The sequence below is a fragment of the Octopus bimaculoides genome, chromosome 3, assembly GCF_001194135.2.
Source record: "Octopus bimaculoides isolate UCB-OBI-ISO-001 chromosome 3, ASM119413v2, whole genome shotgun sequence".
Lineage (NCBI taxonomy): Eukaryota > Metazoa > Mollusca > Cephalopoda > Octopoda > Octopodidae > Octopus > Octopus bimaculoides.
Genome location: NC_068983.1, coordinates 48,248,038 through 48,256,914, shown reverse-complemented (window position 1 = coordinate 48,256,914; position 8,877 = coordinate 48,248,038). Strand labels below are relative to the sequence as shown.

Below are 8,877 nucleotides of genomic sequence, written 5' to 3'. Positions count from 1 at the left end.
TATGGATAGAACATAGTTAAGCTCCAGGTTCGGAGATTATGCGAATAAGGGGTTCAACGTATGTCGTATATCAGCGTGTGAATATAAAGATTTACTTTTCGTAATGAGATTAAAAAAAACCAAGGCTGTGTATATTTTAGAACATTTATAAATAGGTTTTACAGCTTTTCCAGGATATTTATTATATCTCTTCATCGGAGACGATGTGAGAGGATGGTTAAACAATAGTTAATTAAGATAAGATAGGAAATAGAGAGTGAATGTAGGGATATTGTATTTGTAAGTCCATTGTTTAGGCAGAATGGTACACATATAAGATTCCAACACATTGTGAGTAAAATCCAAGAGTCTTTAAGATTGGTCATTACATTTGTAAATCCATCATTAAGATTCCAATACCCTATGAGTAAAATCCAACAGTCTTTGAAATTGGTTATTCTAAATACAGAGTTTATACATATTGTTATTGAAGAGTTGACGAAGGACTACGCAATTATGTTATGACCTTCACCAGCTTACAACTGTTTCCAATATCAGATGCGGCGGACTCATACTTGAATGACTGTGTAACACCTTACAGTTTCATCAGAGCCTCAGACACTTCATGTGTGATTCTGATAGAACACAGTTGTAATAATAGTGACTAATAATATGATGTTATATTGATGTATATAGCGAGAGAAGGGTCCCGGTTATTAAGATTGAAACCAGTTCAGATGAATTTTTTTTTACCTATCCTGATTAAGCTTGTATATAAACACTACGCGTTTGCGACTGTCAAGTGTATTTCATCATTTTAAACATACGTATTTGCGGTTTTAAAACCATATAAGATTTTTTCGTACATCATATCAGTATGTGCGTGTGTGTGTATGAGTGTGGATGTGCATGCGTGCGTCTGTGGGTTGAGTGTACGTTGTATGTATACACACATATATATATACAGATATATATATATATATATATATATATATATATATATATATATATATATATATATATATATATATATATATATATATATAGATAGATAGATAGATAGATAGATAGATAGATAGATAGATAGATAGACAGACAGACAGACAGATAGATAGATAGATAGATAGATAGATAGATAGATAGATAGATAAGCATATGTGTGCGCATGTATTTGTACATACACAGACATATATGCATTCACACATACATGCATACATTTAAATATATACTGAACTTGTATTTATTTATTTATTTATTTTAACCCAACATTTTATGTTCTCGGATGCTGCTTAACTCGCCGCTCTATTTACACGTCAGACGAACAACAAATTCCATTACACGTAAGTGTGAAATTGCAAAGCGTAAGAAGAATTTTCTTAGGATTTGCTGACAAGCTCGCACACCCGAAATTGACATGCAACTAAAACTCGCTCGTGAGTAGATGAAATACCCTGTCGTAACAAACAATTGCATGTAAAGACCATAAGACAATATTATTCAACAAGTTGTCAGTTCGAGGACAATGTTCATATCAAAGTCCGTAAATGGATTTCTTATGCAACACGCAAAACAAATTATGCAGTGCGTATTATCATAAAGGATCGATATTATAAGCTGAACTATTTCAAGTATATTTCATTTCTTTGGATTGTTCTTTTTTCTCTATTATAAGAAATAAATAGAATGTTGGTGCCGGTGCTGCTGCTGCTGCTAGTGGCGTGGTGGAAGCGAATTTTTACCATGTCCATTCCTGTAGCATAAGATTTCTTTCGAGAGCATTATTTTGATCTGATCTAATCTGAATAATCTTAAAATATCCGTAGTTTAGGCTTTATATTTAAGAGGAAACGAGATTGCGTGATATTCATGCTTTACGAGCGTACTGAAGAGAAATATCTGTACGGCACACTACCGTTTCGTTTCCTCTTTTTTCAACAATATATGTTATATATTTCATGTATAAATACAGAAATATTGTTCTTTCAAAGGAGAGTTCCATGCTAAACAACGTATCAATTCGAAATGGTTTCAATTCTCGTTCAAAGCAATTTTGTTTAAAGCAAACTAGTTGGTATGGAGTTAGAAAAAAAACACCCAGAAGAGATTTCTAATGTTTAGGTGTCGTTAAACACTAATAAACAGTTTTGTTTAGTTCCATAAAAGCAGGGAATATTTCCATTGATACTGGATATTACATTCTTTCGAACAGGCACATATCGAATTGTCAAACTTGGAGGGAGCCGTGTGAGTGTGAAATCAATTAAATCGTTAGCAATGTGATACTGATAATTCCTATTAAATATCCCGGAAGAATAAAAGTTAAATTTAATTCTGATAAAGTTGCAATAGCGCGTAAAGGATAAACGTTGTAAAGTAATTTGTCCTGCATTTCGCAGTTTCTGTTAATTCGCTGTTTTCCCATTCGTAACCCACATTAACGTCACAGCTAAAGAAGTAACGAGGCATGAGAAGGCATTTCCAATGCCCAGTCTTTGGGATCCGTTTTGGATTAACGAGAAAAGTGTCCTTGTAAGTCACACACATTGGATTGATAAAATATACGGAAGTAATATATGAAGTTACTTCAAAACTATTTCCTCTCCCATAAATACCGCTTTGGCACAATATCAATTTGGTCTTGTGACCAATTTTGGCACAAAGCCAACAATTTCACAGTATTCAACTAGTACTTATTTTATCGACCCCGAGACAATGAAAAGTAAAATCGACCTTGGCTGAATTTGAACTTGGAACGTAAAGGCGGACGAATGCCGCTAAGCATTTTGCGTGATATGCTAACATTCTGCCAGCTCACCGCCTTAAATATTGCTTTAAATGTTGGTATAAAAACAGCAATTTCAAGGGAAAGACTTAAGTCGATTACATCGACTCTATGCTCAACTGATACTTATTTTATTGTCCCTGAAAGGATAAAACACAAACTCGGCGGCGGAATTTGGACTCAGAAAGTCAAAACTAACAGAGTAGCGCTAAGCATTAAGGATGGATTACTGCTAACGACTCGCCAGCTTACCCTCTTACTGTGTTACTTAATGTCAACACTAATTAGATATCTTCATCAGATAGTCAAAATGCTCGGCGCGGTTTCTTCCGGTGCATTCTGTTTTGAGACTAAATGCCCTCCGAAGTAAACCTTGCCTTTGATCTTTTAGAGGTCGATAAAATAAGTATCTGATGAGTACTGGAGTCAATATAATTGAATTCACCCTCCCTTCAAAATTTTCTGACCTTCTGCCAAGACTAGAAATAATTATTCGAAATTGAAGGTAGCAAACTGGCAGAATCGTTCGAACGTCGAACGGAACGCAGCGCAGCATTTCTTCCGGCTGTTTACGTTCTGAGTTCAAATTGCGCCGAGGTTAACTTTATATTTCATTTATTCGGAGTCAATAAAATATGATGAAACAAGGTTGAGTACTTGAGTTGATGTAAAAGACTTTCCGAGCCTCAGAATTGCTAAACTTGTGCCTAACTTAAAATAGGGGATTATTAGATATTTAAGTAAGGTGGCGAGCTGGCAGGCTCGTTAGCACGTCAGAAGAAAAGTTAGGCGCTGTTTCTTCCCGCAGAATTTTAGGTTCTAAACTCAAATTCCACTGAATTCCACCGTCTTTTATCTTTCTGATTCGATAAGCGACGTACCGGTTTCTCTCAGTCCTCACAGTTACTAGCCTTGTGTCAAAATGACAGAGAATTGTCAGAAATACAAATAGATTACTTAGAGATTACATAATATAAAATGGTTTACTACAGATATATATTTAGTTGAGTAATTAACTATAGAAGGAGATCCATTCTAAACAGATAGAACATTGCGTTCAATAAGGGAAAAGGAATGAAAATACCTACTGGAAAATCTTTGTCGTTTCCGATAGTCAAGGAATAAAATTAAGAAAAAAACTATCACGTATTATTTCACTAACAATTGAAGTTGAATGCTTAGAGAAACTTTGTTAGTTTACTAAGTCAGTTACTGTCGCAACACTTCCGGTAAAATATTTGTTAATCATGCAAGTACCGGCTTTTTAATAGTAGTTATATAGTGAAAATCTTGTAGTTGCTCTGGTGAAAACACTCCACCTATCTATTTATCTTACACACACACACACACACACACACACACAAACAAATTCTCACTGCATTTCTCTCACAGAAACAACAACAATAACCTATTTCTTCTTGAAACATTTTAATTCTATTTTTCACACACACACACACACGTACACACGTACACATGCACACACACGTTCACACACGCGCACACACAGAAAAACATACACACATACGCATGTACACACCTACACACATACACACGCACACAAACAACGAAAATGTATATTTATATTGCTTTATAATGAACGTCTGTTTTTTTTTCATTTTTTAAGCTGTGTTGCGTTATTTTGACAGAGGTACTTAAAATCCCCTTTTTAGTTACTATGATGACAAGACTACATACCTACCTGCCAACTTACCTATCTACCTACCTGTGGAGGCGCAATGGTGCAGTGGATAGGGTAGCAGACTTGCGGTCGTAGGATCGCGGTTTCGATTCCCAGATCGGGCGTTGTGAGTGTTTATTGAGCAAAAACCTCTAAAGCTCCACAAGGCACCGGCAGGGGGTGGTGGCGATCCCTGCTCTACTCTTTCACCACAACTTTCTCTCACTCTTACTTCCTGTTTCTGTTGTGCCTGTAATTCAAGGGGTCAGCCTTGTCACACTGTGTGTCACGCTGACTCTCCTTGAGAACTACGTTAAGGGTGTCTGTGGAGTACTCGGCCACTTGCACGTTAATTTCACGAGTAGGCTGTACTGTTGATCGAATCAGCTGGAACCCTCGTCGTCGTAACTGACGGTGTGCCAACAAAACAAAAAAAAAATCTACCTACCTATATTTCTATCTTTCACTCATTCTCTCTCTCTCTCTCTCTCTCTCTCTCTCTCTCTCTCCCGTATTTCCCTTCGAACAACTTTTTCACTTCCCCTTTTTTCTAACAAAACACTGTGACGTATATTTAAATTCCTCCCCTTTTTCCCCTCCCTCTAATAAATGTCGTGACACAGGCAGACGGATATTAGCTGCTCATGTTTCTCATCGATAAAAATTTAAATTCTCATAACTATGTTGCTAAGTAGAATTTTAAGTAGGAAACGAGCTATGAGAAGATTTTTGTTACTAAAATTTATTTAAATATGTATCAAAAAAACGTGTCAAGTGGGCCAGTGCCGCTATAAATCAAATATGTGGCCATCTCTTCAATGTCATATTCAAGTGCTTATAAATAAACTGAAATCCGTAACCTTGTTAAAGAAAGACAATAAAACCTTTGTTTTATTGTCCATTATCTTTTATCCTTAGCTTGTTTCCATTAACTACGGCCATGCTGGAGCACTGCCTCCAAGTGTTTTCAGTCGAACAACTTGACCTCAGGTGTTATCATTTTTTTAAGCCTAGTACTCAAAGTACTTATTCTATCGGTCTGTTGCCGAACCGCTAGGTTAAGGGAGCGTACAAACACCAATACATGTCAAGCGGTGGTGGGGGACAAATACATAGAGACACGCACACATATACACATATATATCTGTCCCCACCACCAACTTCGCTTGACAACCGATGATGGTGTGTTTATGTCCCCGTAACTTAGCGGTTCAACAAAAGAGACTGATAGAATAAGTACCAGGTTTCCAAAGAATAAGTTCTGGGATCGATTTGCTCGACTATAAGGCGGTGCTCCAGCATGGCCGTAGTCAAATGACTGAAACAAGTAAAAGAAAAAAACATATATAATTATATATATATTCGTCGGGCTTCTTTCAGTTTCCGTCTACCAAATCCACTCAAAGAGTTTTGGTCGGTCCGAGGTTAAGGTAAAAGACACTTGCTCAAGATGCCACGCACTGGGACTGAACGTGGAACCATGTTGTTGGGAAGCAGGCTTCTTACCACACGACCACGCCTGTCCCTGCGTGAATCTCTGAAAGAAAAATGGAAATAATTTCTAAGTGGCTGTGTGGTAAGTAGCTTGCTTACCAACCACATGGTTCCGGGTTCAGTCCCACTGCGTGGCATCTTGGGCAAGTGTCTTCTACTATAGCCTCGGGCCAACCAAAGCCTTGTGAGTGGATTTGGTAGACGGAAACTGGAAGAAGTCCGTCGTATATATGTATATATATGTATGTGTTTGTGTGTCTGTGTTTGTTCCCCCCCCCCCAGCATCGCTTGACAACCGATGCTGGTGTGTTCACGTCCCCGTAACTTAGCGATTCGGCAAAAAGTGACCCGATAGAATAAGTACTAGGCTTACAAAGAATAAGTCCTGGGGTCGATTTGATTCGACTAAAGGCAGTGCTCCAGCATGGCCGCAGTCAAATGACTGAAACAAGTAAAAGAGTAAAAAAAAAAAAGAGAAGTAATTTCAATTAATATGATATTAAGTACACACAAAAATATAGTTTTCAAACTCAGGGAGGAAAAAAAATCCCTGATATTTGTTAGCATGTTAGGTGGCAGTTATAAATATTATTATTCGTCAATTTTCTTTCAGGAATAAACAGGACTTTTAGTACTGGGCTAGAAAAAGAGCAACAAATGTTGGGATTTTGATTTTCAACTTTTCTGGTTGCTATTTCTACTAAGTTTAGCAACTACCCACAGTTCTTCTTGTTGGTTTGCGAATCCTAACAAATAATTGTAACCGTATCATGTACATGCATGTTATCTAACGCTCACAAATACCTTTCTTTATAAATATAAAACTGCATTTCCAATTACATTGCAGTAATAAAGGGAATGTCACTAATTCAATAGTTTAATATCGGCTTGGAACTGTGAATACATGATTCTACAATGTTACGTGTCATTTATGAACGAGGCAAAGGAATAGTGTATTTTGCTTCTAATTTGAAAGTAATATTTATAAGACCGAAGAAATGTATTTTTTCGTGAATTTTCAGTTTCATCTACATGTGATTGATAACGTAACTGAGATTGCAAACATAACCGAATAATGCTAAACGGCAAACAAACTAGAGTGTGGTTTTTGCTCCCCGGGAGCTCGTATTTCGAAATGAAAAGGACTCTATTAATAACTTCCAAACAAAGCGAGAGAAAAAACTGATTTGTGTCAGAGGTGAAGTTTTTCCAATTTATTGCTATGCAAATATCAATCAACTTTTTTCATTTCATTACATTCATCCCAGTGTCTTAGTTCTAAACACTTAATAATTATCTTTCTCGTTTTCTTCTGAGAAATTAATTGCTCTTCGTCCGCCTATCATCCGAATGAATCTGACTTGGAATATCTTGTACTGCATAATTTGCGTCCCTTATCTTTGTGTAAAAGTATTTCTTGCGTATTTAATCAGATGTCTCCAAACAAACCGAAAATGAACTTTTTCGCTTTATAGGTGTTCATTTAAATAACAACTTTTCTGCATTCCTTGTTTTAGTGACAAAAGAACAAAGCCGATTACTATAGTTTAGTAGTGTCTTAACCTATATGTATTCCTCTATTGCCAATGAGGGGGCTAAACATAGAGCCGACAAACAAGGACAGACAAAGAGTTAAGTCGAATGCATCGACGCCAGTGCCTAACTGGTACTTATTTAATCGACTCCGGTAGAATTAAAAGCAAAGTCAACCTCGGCGGAATTTGAACTCAGACCGTAACGGCTGATGAAATACTATTAAGTATTTCGCCTGGAATGCTAATGATTCTGCCAGCTCGCTGCCCAATGTTAACCTGTATTGGTTAACTCTGTCAACAGAATTTACAGATTTCCTTATCAATGTTCACTTGTTGTTCAACATCTGCAAAACTTTAATAAGGGTTGAAGACGACATTCGCCTAAAAGAAGAAAATATGTTTTTCTCTAATATGCCGTTCTTGTATCACATACAAAATATCATGCCGTCTTTTTTTTACTAAATAAAAAGACGTGATATAATTGAAAGCATGCCAACTCTTTTACAAATTACGAGGGCAAAATGTATACAACGGAATTTCTCTGCGTTTATATGACGAAGAAAATCAAACTTAAAACTATTAATCTGTTTCGGCGTCAATAGATATTCTGAGAATCTGTAGTTCAATGCTCTGCGTAATAATTGTACCGTATAATTGGAAAGTTTTGCAGCTACTCGCTACGAGTAAAGCAATCATGGAAGCCCATCAGCGTTCAAGACTCTATATAAATATTAACTAAGCTTGTGTCAATCTCACTTGAAGGTTATCATGCTGCAGTACAACTTATTGAAGCTTAACTCAACAATTATGCAGTGTACTGACCGCTTAGAGATTTTAGATATATGACAATATGGCAGATAAGTGGAATTAACTCCTCCGGATGATTGAATCATAGTTATTTGGATGTGTATACACTTAAAATAACCTACGAACTTGCGATCCTTTATATATTTGTATTTTATGATAGATTCAATCGAGTGTCTCAATCTTTTCTTTTAGAAATAACTCTGCAGCCCTAATTGCATTTAATAGTTAAGTTGTTTTATTATTATTGATAAGACGTGTCAAAATTAGAATACTACAAGGATTGATAACAATCGCAATCTAAACATAGGAGTTAATTGAGATTTTGTGTTATCTTCCCATGATTGCATCCAATCTGGCATTGATGCAAATAACAGCATTATAGAAAAAATAATCGATTCCAGAAGAACGGATGATTAACGATGAGAAAATGAATAACGTATACAAACTCATCTACAGATATACATATACCTACTTAAATATCTGTATACACACACATACACACACACACACACACACACACACACACACACACACATGTATATATATATATATATATATATAAGTATATGAGTACACATATATGTATATATATGTATATATAT

At 36.1% G+C, this 8,877-nt stretch overlaps 1 protein-coding gene across 1 annotated transcript in view; it reads right to left on the bottom strand.

Annotated features, from left to right (window-relative positions):
• Nucleotides 1–8,877, bottom strand: part of LOC106869724 (toll-like receptor 13) — a 231,605-nt gene that overhangs the window by 135,275 nt on the left and 87,453 nt on the right. The gene's annotated exons all lie outside the window — the stretch shown is intronic.